Here is an 18,616-nt window from a genome sequence, read left to right on the forward strand (position 1 = left end):
TCGACAAAAATAATCTAAAGATTGCATTTGCTATTCGCTATAGAAACGATAGAGAATAGCAAGAAAGACGTCAGATGATTCAATTATATATACTATCTTTGTTTCTAGAAAAATGTTATTTTCATTTTTCATTTTAGCCTAAAATAGGCCAAACTGAAAAAAATGAAAGTAACACTTTTACAGAAACAGAGGGAGTATATTACAGTTTGTTGTTATATTTTTATTAAATATGAATCGTTGCTTGAGTTTTCTGTTTCTGATGACATTTTTCGTTGCTACACCAAGAAAAACTACTTTTCAAATTCAAATTTGTGCTTGAAAGATGAAGTAACCGTTTTGTCTGTTTGAAATGTTTTGACATGGTAAGTTCGAAAAGACATGTCTTTTCCCATTTCAAACCAAAAGATGTATCTCTTGTGTTAGATACTGGTTCGGAAAGAACATATCTTTCAACTGTTTCTGTGAAGGTGTTTAAAAACCCATATCGCATAGGATATGGGTTAACCAATATATAGCCATAATATACCCATTTTCAGTAGCTAGATAAGAAAAATATACTTTGTCAAGTTTCTCATCTAGTGCTTCAAATTATCATACATTACTGAGGTACGTTTCCATCTGGTCATGATCCACTTCATGCATAAGCTCACTAGAGTCTAGCTAATCATACTCATGTAATTTGAAAGAAGTAAAAATCACAGCTTTTGCACCACTATCTATCTCACCGAATATGGGATGCCAGGAGATGGAACCAAGTATACTTGAGAAAGTATGAACGCAAAACCGTGCAGGTCAATGTCCATTGACTGGATGGGGTGTCCTCGAGAGCCTCCGATGGCGATTTTACGGGACACGTGTTTTGGTGAGTCCATGGGGTGTAGGACAAGTGTTGTAACTGGTTAGAGAATATTTCTTGCGACATAGCTTTCTTATAGCATATCTCTCAAGTCTTGTCTTGTTGGGAATGTTGGTGGTATTATTGGGAATTGATAGTATTAAAGACAGCTATGGTGATTTTTCAATGGAATTGTCGTTGAGGGTGAATTATGTGAAATAGTTTGCAAGAAGATGTTGAAGTTTTTAACTGCAGTTGAGTTGGCTTGATAGTATGAAGAGATGCAGGTATAGAGATTGAACTATATGTGCACTGAGATATGGTTGATGTTAGAGCACTACTCTGTCGAACTCGCAAGCGTTGCTATCTCAATCTTGTTTGTCAATATTAGTGATCAAAACTATAAGTCTTGATTTCTAGTCTACTTATAGTGATGTCTCGGACTAGGATAGATTATGTAGTTAAGCATTAGACTTCACGGCATTCATCAATGAAGACGAAGAACTACTAAGGAGAGCTTGTGGAACTTCATCAAAAAAAGGTATGTGGAGACTAAAACTCATCTATCTCTTGGAAAGTACATTTATACTCCATCTCTTATAATAACACAAAACTCGTATTACTATATAGTATTCGATTATGCACATTTGAGATTTCGAGCTGAGTTTAACATGCTTACATATTTCTCGAAATATGTGTTAGTAAGTTTTCGCTTCAACCAAGTTCATCTTATATTCTTGACGAAAGTCAAAGGATGATCATTTAAATTCGACGAGTCACATCTTACATGGTTTGTGTGATACAATCATTTGGTGTAGACTTGGAATATTTAATTATGATTATTATTTCAATAACTTGAAAATGTCTCCGTTGATTGTAATCTCACATATGGCCGGGTTGATTTCTGCTGTTTCTTTAGATATCTCTGCCAATCCCCTAAGCATCTCCCCTATGTCTTGAAAATACTTTCTTGTCCAGTAAATCAATGGAAGACCATTGATGTTGATCCGATGCTTTATCTACTTGATATAGTCGCTTGGGATGCATTTCTTTTTCACAACTCCATCTTCTGGCTGACAGATTGAAACCATCTTATGACAATACTTTAGGTTCCCATGTAATTTCATCCATTCTTCATCGTTATTAGGAGTATAGGTGGCCTGAGATCTGCTGATGATGTTAAGTTTGAGATATCTATCTGATGTAGTTTTTAATTGTTGTAGAAAAAGTGGTAATAAGATTCGTTCAACTCGAACTTGTGAAGGGTTTTCGAAAATTAAATAAAGTTGTTTCAAAGATAATAAGAAAATACCGAGACCCTGGATTCCACCATTAACCAATTAAGTGATAAATTCTAATCAATATTCATGCAATTCTTTCTTTTAAAGTGATCTAATATTTTGCCTCTAATAGATTTTTGAAGTAATAGTTGTAATCACAAAGCATGAAACATCAAAAGTTTTAGAACCAAGCATGCTCCATCAAAACGATTCACAACTGCTGAATAAAAATCAATTTTCTATAATCACTCTATGCAAATAATCATGTAAAGTAATTTCAATAAATAATTAAATAGAATTTACCACTTTTAATGGAACAATGGCTTCCTCCGTTGCCTCGGCTAAGGGGTTTAGCTCCTCATATTAATCACTTGCTCAAAATATATGTTTATAGCTCAAAAAGTGTTTACAAGAGGTGAAACAATAAAACGAAAAAATTGCAACAGAAATAACTGTTGCAAAGGCGCTGTTCAATTGTTACAGTGAAAGAAAAGGTGACAAATAGTTCAGCTGTTATAGAGAAGTGATGTTGCGAATTTGAGACGCTGTTCTTCCTTGCAACGTTTGTTCTTTAGCAGCAGAAACACGTAACTTCTTGCAACTCGATCTTCTCAGCTCTGTAGTGCTCTAAACTACTCCAAACTCTTCGTCTCTCTTCTTGGGACCCTAAGAAACCTATTTATACATCAAAGGACGATTAAATCTCTCCCAAATCGCTTCGAAATCTCTTCTTTCCTTCCTTGGCAGTCACGGCAATAATCTCTTCCCTAATTCGTTTCACGCGTTTCTGAGCTCTCCCAATTATATCAAACTCCTCCTTAGATAGAATATGTATCTTTGGAACGAATTTCTTGCCTTTAATCTCTCTGAATGTCCAATAACAAACTCGACAGGGACCGTGTTTCCTTTTTTACTCCGTTTCCTTTTTTCCGGCAATTCCAGCCCAATCCGATCGATCCAAACGCATGTATTAAACCTGTTTTGCTCTATCAAGTCCAGCCCAATCGATTTCCAGTGTTGAATCACCCTGAAACAGCTCCAAAAATCGAGTCCAAATTTGCCAGGCGTCTGCATGCATTTTTCCCGCCAAAAACCGTTTTAAACGTGAAGAAGAAGGGTGTCCCCCTATCCAAAGCGAGAGTCCGAATAGCAAATGTCCTCTCAGGTGCTTTTAACAACTTTTCGAGCCAATTTCGCCGCAAAAGCTTATTTCTCCAAAAACACCTACAAAGAAATAAAATACCGAAATAAGTACAAAAATGGGTACTAACAATATACACAATAGAGTGAAAGACACATAAATGCGTCTATCACTATCCCAACCCAATTTTTGTGAAACCGATTTAGCAACTCGGTTCCAGGGTATGTTACTGCTACCCTAGACATTCTGTCCTTGATAGGGTAATTAATGTTTATATGATGAGAGGGAAAATTAATTTCGGTTGGTGGAGATTAAATTTCTACCTGAGTTTCCATTAATGACTCCAAACATTTTCAAAAATTCCACCAACCCAGATTAGTATCACCTCTAGGGATACATATAATGTTCTTTCTCCTTTTGCTTCCATCAAATCTGGAAATTTTAATAAATTCCCCTCTTTCATTCTTCCTGATCTCCACATTAAAAGCAGAGTCCCCCTCTCTGTTATTCCATCTGTTTTCCCCTTTTCTGGTTTTACCATCAAGGATTCTCTCTAGCAAACTCTTTATCCATTCTCCCATTTGCTGTGACATTAATCACCCAGAACTTTCCCCCCTTCCTACCTTTTTCTTCGATCTTGATTCCATACAACTCCAGGTAAGCAATATTTCTAATTTGTTAAAGGGGTTTTCTTTTTGTTATCCAGATTAATCTTTGCAAAATCAAATTATTTTCATTCAAGTTGGAAGGATTTTTTGATTTGAGTCATTTGACTGGAACGGCCGATCATCACACGTTCTCTCTCCCTCCTTTCTTTGTTTTTACTTGTTGGGGTTGTTTCGAGCTTCTCTTCTGCTAGTTGATAGTAATTGTTGTTACTGTGTTAGTATGTGGTTAACCATCAAAATAATAATCATAGTTGTGAATGGATGTGGCCATTCATATAAACCCTTTCGAATTTAAATTAAGTTGTGAACTAATAGATGTGTCCATTCACGTGTTAACTTTTTTATCCAAAGGATGTGAATGGATTTCTCCAACAGTCTCCTTCGAATCTATTAAAACCCTCTTCTCCATTTGATTAAAGATACGAGAAGAGAAAAAGAAAAACCAATTAGTTACAATTCATTAGTGATACATACAGTTTGTCAAAGAGTTTGTGCAACATAATTAACTTCGCATACGTTTTCAGTTTTCACCGAAATTCTGTTGAAGAACGTCAAAGGTATATATTTGAATTCTCGAGATATATTCCATGAGTTGAATCTTCATTTCCATGTTATGATTCTTTCACTTCCATTCATTTTTTATGTTCATTGGATATGCTATGATTTTCAGGAACCAGAAAAACCATATATTTTTATTACTGCATAATCTGTATTAGTGCTACAGATCTTTTCATTTATACTAATTAAGCTTTTGTATGTATTCAAGGGGACACATATCGGTATGAGGGACGCAGCAAAGGATGGGATCTATAATTTACCAGAATCTCTTATTCACCATGTCCATTCTTTCCTTGATATCAAGGATGGTGCTTGTACTAGCGTATTATCAAAAAAATGGAAAAACGTTTGGACGACTGTCCCGACCCTTCATTTTTCAAAACCATGGTGTGTCGCACCCACTTCCTTGGAGACAGAAGAATTTATGGATTTTGTGGATGGAACATTGAGTCGTCATACATTGTCTAATATAGACAAGTTCTCCCTCAGTTGGAGCTACCACTTGAATGAAAAACGGGTTCATAATTGGATCTCCTCTGTAATAAGGGGTAACGTCAAGGAGCTCGGTCTAAACTTACGCCAAAAAAAAACCATTGTTTATTCCCCTATCACTTTTTACTTGTGAATCACTGATATCTTTGCAACTAGAAACTCGACCTAGTATCTTCTTTCCTAAATCTATCTCTTTTCCAAGGCTCAAGCGCCTTGAACTAAGCCATTTTAAATTTACTGAGAAGTGCTGGAATGAGCAAATATTTTCAAATTCACCTGTTCTTGAATAACTGATTCTGCGCCATTGAATTTATCGTTTGAGGAATTTCTGTATATCAGCACCTACACTCAAACTGTTGAATATTTTTACTTTGTGTGACGGGGAAAATGATTTACAAGAATGTTTATTCAAAATTGATGCGCCAAGGCTAGTCAGTTTCTCTTACTCGGGTTATATTGCAAAAGAGTTTGTTTTGTCTAGCTTTGAAGAACTAGTTGATGCAGATGTTTATCTATCTTTTGAAGATGAAGGTGGTGCAGGAACACATCAGTTACTTTGGGCCCTTGCACATGTACAAAGTCTTACTTTTTATGATGAAACCCTTCAGGTATTCTTCCCTGCGTCTCTGCTTAAAGTAGTTCCTTTGTTTCTTTCTACTTCTATCCTTTAATCTGACTTATTTGTTGGCTTATCTTTCTAGGCTATCTTCTCTGCGCACAGTCTATCAAACAATTTGTCAACATTTCAAAATGTCAAAATGTTGGAAATAGCTGACAGTCTCACCACTGATGAAAGACTAATTGCGTTGCTGAAAGCAGCGCCTAATCTGGAGTCCCTCGTATTTTTTAAGGCAAGTCTGACTTCAGAACTAACCGTTCTCCTTACTTACAATAATTAATTTGTTTTCGATTTCCTTTCCAGTATTTTAAAGGGGAAGAAGAAGACTCTAACGATGAGGACAACAGTGATGACACTGAGAGCGACGGGGATGATGACGACGAAGACCAGGATATCGACTTTGTTGAGGAAGAAAACAATCACGACAATGAAGACGATAGAGATGATTCTGATGATGGTGAGTGCGACATCAATAATGCGGGTGAAAGCAGCTATGACACTGGAGATGATAGTACGGGGCTCGATAATGTGACCAGTGGATGTTTATTTCCACACCCAGGGCCGGTCCTGTGTTGTTTTTGCCCTGAAGCGTACAATTTTTTGTTGCCCCCATAATTACATCAACGATCATTTTTTTCTACAATAATCGAACAATCACAATAGTGAACTATCAAGAGGATGAACATATACAAGCATACAAAAGAAGAATGAGAGATTGAAGATGAGAATTAGAAAACCTTTACAACTTCACTCCAAGATCCTAAAAGCTCTGATTGTCTTTTTTTTTTTCTTTTGTAATCCCACCGATAATGATTATCTGATGGAATGGGTAAAACACTCAATTTTAGCACTGACTATTCAATATCTGTCCGGTATACAACACAATTATGAATAATCCCCTAAAAAATTTTATTTTTAACAAAAACCCAAATAGCAGAACAACTATTTTGTTGCCCCCTGAGCCTAGTTGCCCCGAAATGGGGCTTTCCCTGCTTCCCCTATTGGCCCGGCCCTGCGACACCTTAAATCAGTTTGGTTTATGGAATTTGTTGGGAACCAAAACGAGTTGAAGTTAGTGAAACTGATTTTGAAGTATGTGAAAGCTTTGCAAAAGATGACCATTTGTTACGGTACTCAGGATACTGGCTTGGTAAATCCAGAAAGTGAACAACAACTTACGGTAGAGATCACAAGTTTTCCTAGAGCCTCGGCAGGCTGTGTGATGAAACTCTTTTCTTGGAATGGGAAGTTGGTTGTTTTTGATTGAGGCAGGTGGTGGGAGTGTGTAGGGATTCTTACCGGTGGTTTATTTCTCTTCTTTTCTGGTTAATAGTTTCTTCGGTTCACTGTTGTGTCAGTGGTTGTTTATTTCCTTTAGTTTTGGGGTTGTTCTGTTCGTATCTCTTTTCTTTCTTTGGTTGGTTCTCTCTCCTTAGAGTTCATGTATTATTTTAAAATAATAATAAGTAGTAGTTTGGAACCTGCAGATATCCAAGTTTTTTCATCTTAAAGTACTAGTTTTTGTTGGTGCGTAAACAGAGTTCATTGCTGCGCAGTATCTCAATGCTTTTCGACAAATTTCTTGAAGTCTTGCTCTGAACAGTTTCAACCTTAGTTGCTAGTAATTACAGATAAGAAGAAAGCAAACTAGTTGCTAGGGTTGTGAAGATAATTTAAGAAACTTAACTGAAATTTGATTCAAGGATCAAGATTCTTAAAAGTTGTAAAATTAATATAACAGAAACTTAACTAAAATCTGATTCAAGGATTAAGATTCTTAAAAGTTGTAAAATTAATAATTGAATTGATAATAATATTGATAATAAGATGTCCCTCTAAACAAGAAGGCTTAGCCTTTAAATAGGTTCTCAAGTACAGATTAAAAGAAAAGAAAGAGAAAATCTAACTAAACTAGGAAAGAAAAAAGACTTGCAAAGCAAGTAAACCAAAAGAGTTGTATGGGATCAACTGTCATAGTTGATACACGCTTCAGGAGTCAACTGTCATGGTTGATACGTAGAAAGATGTACTACATCAGTCCCCCCTTCTTGAAAGAAACTCGCCCTCAAGTTAATGAACAGAAAGAACTTCAATCTCTCCATGAAAAGTAAAAATTTCTTGCACATTGAATATATTAGATATGTTCTGATTGGATGGAAGATCAATAACGTCTGCATAATCACTGATTTTCTTCAAAATCTTGAATGATCCATATTTCTTCATCTTGGTCTTGTTGTAAATACCAGTAGGAAATCTTTCTTTTTTGAGATGAATCAAAATCAATTCCCCTTCATCAAAAGTCTTAAATCTTCTATTGATTTGCATCCTCCTTATACTTGTGATTAGAAGCTGCAACTTTTGACTTTACTTCTTGATGTATGAGTGAAGCATTCTCAATAAAGTTATCTGCCTTGGCATTTGATTTACGTAGCTTGGGAAGCACCACCAAATCCAATATATGATTAGGAACTTTAGAATAAACAATCTCAAAAGGTGTCTTACTTGTGGATCGATTGAATGAAGTGTTATAAGAAAATTCCATATTAGGAAGGAAATTATCTCATTGCTTCTCTTTTCCTCCAATAACCTTGGCTCTAATCAGATTTCCTAAAGATCGATCGACCACTTCAGTTTGTCCATATGTTTGAGGGTGAGAAGTTGTACTATACTGAAGTTTAGTTCCCAAACGCATCCATAAAGACTTCCAAAAGTAGCTCAAAAACTTAGTGTCTCGATCAGAAGTAATTGTCTAGGGAATTCCATCCAAACGTATTACTTCTTTGAAAAATAAATAAGCAACATTGGAATCATCTGTTGTTTTCTTGCATGCTATGAAATTGAATGAGTCATCTTTGAGTAACGGTCAACAAACACCATAATAGAATTATTCCCCTGAAAGTTAGTGGTAAACCAAGCACAGAATCCATGTTAAATTCCACCCAAGGAGCATCAGGAATTAGAAGTGGAGTATATAAGCCTGTATTTTGAATATTCCCTTTAGACTGCTAAAAAACCATGCATTTTTGTACGTACTTTTGAATGTATCTTTTAAGAGAAGGACATAAATAACGTTCTTCAACCAAAGTTATAGTTTTATCACGTCCAAAGTGCCCACCAAGGCCACATCCATGTAATTCTTGGATCAAATGAAGACGTATAGAACATTGTGGTATACACAAATGGTTCCCCTTAAAAAGAAATCCAGCTTGAATAAGAAAATCATCAACACTGCCTGTAAAAGAACCACACTTGTCCCAGATTTGCTGAAAATCTTTGTCTTCACTATACAGATCCTTTAAGAAATCAAAGGCTAAACTTTCATGTTTGAGTGTAATAAGAAGATGAGCTCTTCTACTCAAAGCATCAGCAACTTGATTAAGTTTTCCACTCTGATGTTTAATAGAGAAGGTGTACTAATTGATGGTAGATAACCACCTATCATGCATTATATTTACTTTTGCTGAAGTTTTCAAAAACTTAAGAGTCTGATTATCAGTATTGACAACAAACTCACTGTGAATAAGATAAGGATGCTAGTTCTTAAGAGCTTGAACAAGAGCAATTAATTCTAACTCATAAATAGACCACTTCTTCCTTGTATCTGAATTCTTTTCACTTATGCAACTAAATGTCCTTCTTGAGATAAAATAACACTTATACCAACAACAAAAGCATCACAGAGAATCTCAAAAGGTTTGTCAAAATTTTGCATGGCCAGAACAGGAGCGCTACATAACATTTCTTTGAACATTTAAAGCTTTTATCCTCTTCTTCTGTCCATTCAAATGTATCACGTTTCAAAGAATCTGTTAAACCAGATGCAATTGTACAAAAGTTTCTCATAAATCTTATTTAGAATGAATCTAACCCATGAAAACTTCGTACTTCACGTATAGATGTTGGAATAGGCCATTCCACAATTTCCTTAACCTTAGAATCAGCCACAAAGATACAAGTATCTGACACGACATAGCCCAAAAATGTAACTTTGTTTGTAAAGAATGTGCACTTCTTTAAGTTCACATACAAAACATTATTTTGTAAAGCCTAAAACACTTGAGATAAATGTGAAATATGCTCTTATTCATTGTTGCTAAAAATCAGTATGTCATCAAAATACATTATGACAAACTTTCCACGAAAAGGTTGGAGAATTTGATTCATGAGGTGCATAAAAATACTAGGAGCATTAGATAAACCAAAAGGTTTTACTAACCATTCATACAAGCCTTCTTTTGTCTTGAATGTTGTTTTCCATTCATCACCTTCACGAATACGTATTTGATGACATCCACTACGTAAATCAAGCTTGGCAAAGTCTTTAGCACCAGAAAGCATATCAATCATATCATCAATTCTTGGTATAGGAAACTTATATGGTATAGTAACTCTATTTAAATCTATACAGTCTATACACATACGATGTCCACCATCTTTCTTGTCTACTAAAAAGGCTGGAATAGCACAAGGATTTTTTCTAAGTCTTATCAGACCTTTTTGTAACAAATCATCAACCTGACCTTGTAATATCTCATGCTCTTTAGGACTTAACCTATAATGAGGTTGATTAGGACTAGAAGTTCCAGGTATAAAGTTTATCTGATGTTGTAAATCTCTAACTGGAGGTAAAATATTTGGTAACTCAGCAGGAAATAAGTCACTAAAAAATGATAATAAAGGTTATACCTTGTCTGGAATCACCACCATAGGTTTAGCAACTTCATGAGAGCTCAGAGAATGAGTGTGATGTAAACAGTGAACAATATTAGCAACTAAGGCAGTTGTCTTCTTATCTGTTGGTTCCTTGACTGAAGTAAAAGTTTGTAAAGGCCACAAAACTTTAGTAAAAACTTCACGAACAAAAGTATAAGTAGTGTCATAACACGAATGTCATATTGTCATGGTCCTCCCAACAGTAAGCTTGCTGCATTCATATTAATAACATCACATAGAGTAGAGTCCTCATATCCAGGAAAAGAAAATTTGACTAGGCACTGATGAGTGATTTGCTGAGTTGAAGAACTGTTTATCCAACCAACTGAGTATGGATATGTATGAGTAGTAACACGTAAACCAAGTTTCTCAACCAATTTTGCAGAAACATAGTTTTATGTACTTCCACTATCAATGATTATGTTGCAAAGCTTCTCTTTAATAAGACAATGAGATTTGAAAATACTATGTCTTTGAGTAATACATGGTTCAGTGATTAAAACTGGTCGAATTACTCCAAGAAAATCTGCATCATAAGTCTCATGTTCTTGTAGATAAGTAAGTTCATCATCTCCCAGTGCATCTTCTTCATGTGTATCTTCTGGAATTTCATTAATATAAGCATGAAACTTGCGAAAATCACTATAAGTATGTCTAGATTGATTGCACTTGTTACATCTATCTCCTCAAAATTTTGAATAAGGATTAAACAGTTTAGTTAAAGTAGGAAATTGTTGTTGAAACTTATTACCTCTAGTATTGGGAGCAACATCTCGTTGTTGAGTAGTCTGAGGTGACTTAGAAGATGGAATATGCGTCATCGAAGCAGTTTCTGCAGGGAGAGAGGGATGACTGGAAATATTTGATGTTTGTTGTTGCTGATAAGATGAACCATAACTTCGTTCTTGTGGATCAACAACGACTGCTGATCCCTTTGAATATGGATCAATAACGACCATTGATCCCTTGTAACCCTGGTAACCATAAGTAGAACTATATGGTCTGACAGCTTTATAAAAATGTTGATAACAAGCTTGTCATGGATTTTCTTGTCCAGAAGTACTGAGTACGCGCCTTTCTATTTTAATAGCATGTTGGATGGATTCAACCATTGTAAACACGGATTGTGTCATCCCTTGTTGAATTAAGTTATTCAAACCATCTATAAAACGCGCAACTAATTTCTCTTCAGATTCATTCAAGTGGTTACGAGCTAATAAACCACAGAACTCATCTACGTATTCTTCAACAAGTCTACCTCCTTGTCGACAGTTTTGGAGTTTTATAAACAATTGATGTTTATAATCTTGTGGTAAAAACTTAGATCTTAATAAACCTCTCATTCGATTCCAGATAAGTATAGGAGGTTTGTGATACTTACGTCGATCATCACAGAGTGTTTCCCACCAAGCTGCAGCTCCACCTTTTAACTTATAAGCTACTAATTTTACTTGAGAAGATTCAGGGACTTCCATGAAGCTGAAAAATGATTCTACTTCATAAAACCAATCGAGTAGGTCATCAATTTGTAAACCACCGTGCAAGTTAGGTATATCATCCTTTAGTTTATATTTCGGTAGAGTACCATAAGGATTCAAACTAAACTTGAACTTTTTATCGTCTATCCACTGTTGTGCTTTGATCTCTTCTGCCTTTATCACTGTTGATAATCACATTAACAGGTTTTTTTGGAGTGTTAAAAAAACCTTCCACCGGCTCTCTATGTTGAATGATATGCGAAACATTTCCAGGAATAGAGGTATTCTGAAAAAAGAATTTACCTTAACTTTCTTTGTTTCATCATCCTCTGTTTCTCCTGGTTTTTTTTCTTCACCTTCTTTATCATCAGTTAAACTAGGCATGTCTTTATCTTCGAATCGTGCTTGTTTCCATAATTTGAGTATACACTCTTTATTAACTTTAAACTTTGTCTTCAGAGAACCTTTAGATTCATCGATCTTGGTTTCAAGCTTGGTCTCAAGAGAAGTAGTAGAATTTGTAATCTCAGTGACGGAATTCTTCAAGAGTTCATTTATAAGTGTTTCAATATCAGCTTTTTCCATTGAAAAGAAAAGTAGGGTTTAGAGTATTTGCGGAAGTGTGAGGATCTATTCCTAGATAAGAATCTAAAAACGATGTATCGGATACCAACTAATGTAGTACATATAAGAAGAAAGCAAACCAGTTGCTAGGGTTGTGAAGATAATTTAAGTTTTGTCAGAAACTTAACTAAAATCTGATTTAAGGATCCAGATTCTTAAAAGTTGTAAAACTAAAAATTGAATTAATAATAATATTGATAATAAGATGTCCCTCTAAACAGGAAGGCTTAACCTTTAAAAAGGTTCTCAAGTACCGACTAAAAGAAAAGAAAAAGGAAATCTAACTAAATTTGGAAAGTAAAAAGACTTGCAAAGCAAGTAAACCAAAACAGTCTTATGGGATCAACTGTCATAGTCGATACACGCTTCAGGGGTCCACTGTCATGGTTGATATGTAGAAAGATGTACTACATCACTTGCACCCATTTTCACACTGTTTTTTAAAATGTATACACATTGGTTGATCACAAGTTTTGAGCCTCTCCAAAGTCATAATGTTTTGCTACATTGAACATATAACGTGCTCGAGAAAGGGAGAATCCTGTTATCATAGAACTTGATGTATAACTAGTTAAGAATTCTTTTCTTATTCTGAGTCCGACCCAATGAGTAGTGACACTTCTAGCCTGCCTCCAACGAGACCACAAATTAATATGTAACTCTGGTTGCTATTAATATGTAACTCTGGTTTGGGATGATGTTTTTGGCTGAATACTGGCTCTTTTGCCTTTGATTGTACTTTTTTGATTTTCTTTTAATATAAACTTTTCTCTTCCCCAAAAAAAAAAAAACAAAAAAAAAACAGACCACCAATTGGTATCTCCGGCTATCTAAGTTGGTAAGGATCTCATCCTCCATGACAACAATTTAAACGGAGTAATCCCTCAGAAAATAAGCAATCTTTTTCGATTGAAACACTTGGATCTTTCGTCTAATTCGTTGGTAGGAGAAATTCCACTCAATATATCTCGTTGCTCCAATCTCATGCACCTTAATATTTTTCACAACACTATTCTGATTAGATTTGTAGTTTGGAGCTTTATGAGTGATAAACATAATTTCGTCATTTTTAAATTATATTCAAATTATATTCTTATTAACAAGTTATTTTTCTAACCCGTTATAACTTATAACGTTTAGTTCTGAAAACTTGCATTCAAGATAAATGCTGCATCCTTTATATGTCTGAAGCAATTATTTTAGAACTTATAAATCATGCCCTGCAATCAAGTGTAAAAGTTAGAAATATGGTGGGTTGAGTTAAAAAAAAATGGTGGGTTGAGTTAAACATATAATCTAAAGTTTTTTTTTTTTTTATTTTATCGACAAAAATAATCTAAAGCTTGCATTTGCTACGCTACAGAAACGATAGAGAATAGCAAGAAAGACGTCAGATGATTCAATTATATATACTACCTTCGTTTCTGGAAAAATGTTACTTTCATTTTGTCAGTTTGGCCTATTTCATTTTTCATTTTAGCCTAAAATAGGCCAAACTGAAAAAAATGAAATTAACACTTTTGCAGAAACAGAAAGAGTATATTACAGTTTGTTGTTATATTTTTACTAAATAAGAACCGTTGCTTGAGTTTTCTGTTTCTGATGGTATTTTTCGGATCAGTAGTCCAGATTTCTAATGAATATGCTACATCAAGAAAAACCACTTTTCAAATTCAAGTTTGTGCTTGAAAGATGAAGTAACCGTTTTGTCTGTTTGAAATGTTTTGACATGGTAAGTTCGAAGAGACATGTCTTTTCCCATTTCAAACAAAAAGTTGCATCTCTTGTGTTAGATACTGGTTCGGAAAGAACATATCTTTCAACTGTTTCTGTGAAGGTGTTTAAAAACCATATCACATAGGATATGGGTTAACCAATATATAGCCATAATATACCCATTTTCAGTAGCTAGATAAGAAAAATGTACTTTGTCAAGTTTCTCATCTAGTGCTTCAAATTATCATACATTACTGAGGTACGTTTCCATCTGGTCATGATCCACTTCATGCATAAGCTCACTAGAGTCTAGCTAATCAGTTACTCATGTAATTTTGAAAGAAGCAAAAATCACAGCTTTTGCACCATTATCTATCTCACCGAATATGGGATGCCAGGAGATGGAACCAAGTATACTTGAGAAAGTATGAACGCAAAACCGTGCAGGTCAATGGCCATTGACTGGATGGGGTGTCCTAGAGAGCCTCCGATGGCGATTTTACGGGACACGTGTTTTGGTGAGTCCATGGGGTGTAGGACAAGTGTTGTAACTGGTTACAGAATATTTCTTGCAACATAGCTTTCTTATAGCATATCTCTCAAGTCTTGTCTTGTCTCTTAAACTCTTCTCTCTGCAATCAGTATTGTATTTGCGATATATGGTATGCTTCGTCTGCTCCATGATTTCCCAGAAAAAATCCTATAATATTGTTGTTATGGTATTAGTGTTAAACCGTCGCACGTACTTTTAGTTAAAACTTATTCTGAATATCATAATCTTCCTTTTTGTTCTTTGTATCATTAATTCAAGACGCATATTAATAATATGAGGGAGGCACCAAAGGATTGGATCAGTAATTTACCGGAAGACCTTCTTCATCACATCCATTATTTGCTTGATATCATGGATGGTGCTCGTACTAGTGTATTATCAAAAAGATGGAACTACATCTGGACAACTGTGCCCATCCTTAAATTTACAGATTGCGCCTATGCCAAGACTGGGAAATTCATGGATTTTGTTGACGGAACATTTGTAATACCCCGATATTCGACAGTGGTTGGCCGAATATAATATAAATAATGGTTTGTCCCTTCCTATCACCGAGATCTTTTCAGCATAATTGGCTCCAGAGTTAAGCGTGCTCGGGCGGGAGTAATCCAGGGATGGATGACCATCCAGGAAGTTTCTGTTGGATTACCGCAGTGATGCCTGTTAAAAACCCCACACTGCCGGATGACCGCAGTGGCTAAGTGGGGACAATATCTGTGGAGGGACGGGTCATTACAAAATGGTATTAGAGCCGATGACGGGTCACCTGCCGAGGGCGGGAGAGTACGCTGGACGCGATAGGTCAGATACTGGTCTCATGAGGGGCAGTAAACATCGAAGATCCGGGCATGTGTATATATTACGGAGCCGAGGAAGGCTCCAATTTAAGATGGTGCTATTGTAATACCCCGATATTCGGCAGTTTTGGATGAATGTAATATAAGTAACGGTTTGTCCTTTCCTATCATCAAGGACTTTTCAGCATAATTGTCTTCAGAGTTGGCAGAAAAATCTGCAGTTCAACGTGCTCGGGTGAGAATAATCCAGGAATGGGTGACCATCCGAGAAGTTTCTGCTGGATTACCGCAGCGAAAACTCCACACTGCCGGATAACCGCAGTGGCTAAGTGGGGACAATATCGGTGGAGGGACGGGTCATTACAACATTGGATCGTCATAATTCGTCTAATGTGGATAAGTTCTCTCTCGTCGGCAGTTACCAGTTGAATGAATCACGGCTTCATTCTTATATTGCTACTCTCATAAGGGGTAACGTTAAAGGGCTCCGTCTATACATAAGACAAAAACAACCATTGTTCATTCCCCCTTCTCTTTTTACATGTGAATCACTTACATTGTTTCACTTACAAACTCAACCCACTGTCCTCCTTCCTAAATATATCTCTTTTCCTAGAGTGAATTTGTATTTATGGACGAGTACTGAATGAGGAACTCCTTTCAAATTCCCGTGTCCTGGAAGAATTGATTCTGGAATGCTGCAAATTTTGTACAAGGATATTTTGTATTTCAGTTCCTACTCTCAAACTCTTGAAAATCTCAAGTGGGTACGAAACTGTATTTTGAAAATTGATGCACCATAGCTTGTCACATTCTCCTACTCGAGTTACGTAGCAAAAGAATTTTTCCCGTCTAGCTTTCAAACACTAGCCGAAGCATTTATTGACTTCTACTTTCAAGAAACTGTTGGTGCAGAAGCAAAAAATCTGTTATTTCGTGCGCTTGTACATGTAAAATGTCTGACTGTTTGTGATCAAACCCTTCAGGTATTTTTCCCTGCTTATTCGTAAAATATTCTTGATTGTTTTTATAAATAGTTAATACCTACGTTTTTTAATACTTTTATGGTATAATCTTGTTAGAGCATAGCTCGGTCGACCTCGCATGCGTTACTATCTCAAGCATGTTTGTTAATGTTAGTGATAAAAACTACGAGTCTTGATTTCTAGTCTACGTACAAAGCTAAGTATCAGACTAGGATAGAAAAGTTGAACTCAAGGACTTCATGGCGATTCATCATACAACGAGGAAGATCTACTCAAGGAACCGTGGAACTTCATCAACAAAAAGGTATGTGGAGACTTGAACTTATCTATCACTCAAAAGTCTATCTCTTCCATCTCCTACTTCTTATGAGACAAAAGTCGTATGCTATATAGACTGGATCATACACATTTGATATTTCGAGCCAAGTATATCTCGCCTATCTATATCTCGAAATCATGTGTTGGTAAAGTGTTTCGCTTTGATCGGGTTTATCTTCACCTAATGACGAAAGTCATAATGTTTCAATCACTTTGAAAATCGCTTTGACGAAAAATACTGTAACAACTATATAACGTCCTCTAAGAATGTTTCAATGGTTGGAATGAGAGTTTAGGTCAATATAACCAATAATGGATACAAGCATTGTGTGGAAACACATATGTGCATAAGTTCTATTTCTTAATCCGAAGTTTGCGAACTTTGTTGATTGAGAGAAACCGGAGGAATTGGCTTTGCCAAGTCCGCGAACTCAGTTTGCGAACTCAGTCCGCGAACTAACGGAAGTTCTCTTGCCGAGAATTTCTGCTGGGATTTTCCAAAAACTCGTTTGCGCGTTAAGTCCGCGAACCCAGTCCGCGAACTAGCAGAAGTCTCCTTGCCGAGATTTTCTGCTGAGTTTGGAAAACTCTGCCGGTTACCTTAAGTCTGCGAAATTGCTTACGTACTTGAGTGGGTTATGATCTAAAGATGTGCTCTAAACATGAAACTTAAATTACTAAGGAATGCAATATGAAAATCGTGGCTATAAAGTTCATGAGCCGATTCAATCGAATCGAATCATCTTTGTTTCAATTGTGTCTTGTGTAGTTACATACGATCTCATAGCAATTGAACAACTCTCTAACTAGTTCATTTGAGTCAATTGAACTAGTTATGGTGAAGAAGAACAAGGTTAATATGAAATGCTCATATGGTTAACCTTTTGGGTTACTATGTGGAACCAACATACACGTACACGTTTGGGCACGGTTTTCACAAACCCAGTAAAGGTATATCTTAAGTGTGTGTGACAAGCTAAGTTTTCGATCTAACGGTTGAGAAATATTAACTTGAATCTAAATCAGGTTTTCATCTAACGGTGAATATTGATTGCTTTGTAACTAAGGAAAAACCCTTATTTGAAGACTATATATAGGAGACATCTAGCATTGGGAAAAAATAATCCCCACAAGTCTGTATGATATTAGTGCGCTCGCTAGAGTCGATTCTCCTCTAACCTTTGGTTTTCTTCTCTAAAACCAGGTTAACGACTTAAAGACTTCATTGGGATTGTGAAGCCAGACCGATACTACTTTTATCGTAGTTGTAGGATCAGAATCTCGCAACGATAATGTCTCAGCAAAATTATCAACAACACAACACAACAGCGTCGCAGAATAATTTCAGAAATGATACGATAAATGACGTCAGCTAGAATCACGAGAAAGATGTGATAGTCCTGCGAAAATTAGAGAGCATGCGAGATTAACATTTGTAAGGTTGTGAGAATGTCGCAGACCATATCCGAAAATAAAGGACAGATTAGCTGTCATCCACTATGTATTTCCCTATAAATAGTCGTTCAAGTTGTAAAAAAAGGGGAGAGATCTTTTTGAGTAAGAAACAAGTAAATAGGAGAGAGAAAGTCTAGAGCAGAGGTCATTCTTGATTCCTTTATATTTTCTTGTAATAATATTCAAAGATTGATCAATTAATAAAATTAAGAGTGTAAATCTAAAAATGAGTTGAATAACAATGAAATCGTATGAGGGGTGTGGTGTAGGATTTCCTGCAACTACATAATGGCGCTAGAAACAGGGACATGAAGATCGAAAGTTGAAGATTGTTGTTGAGATTGTTCAAATCAAGAAAGTGATTAAATAAATCAGTGAACCAG

The sequence above is a fragment of the Papaver somniferum genome, unplaced genomic scaffold (assembly GCF_003573695.1).
Source record: "Papaver somniferum cultivar HN1 unplaced genomic scaffold, ASM357369v1 unplaced-scaffold_5, whole genome shotgun sequence".
In the NCBI taxonomy this organism is placed as follows: domain Eukaryota; kingdom Viridiplantae; phylum Streptophyta; class Magnoliopsida; order Ranunculales; family Papaveraceae; genus Papaver; species Papaver somniferum.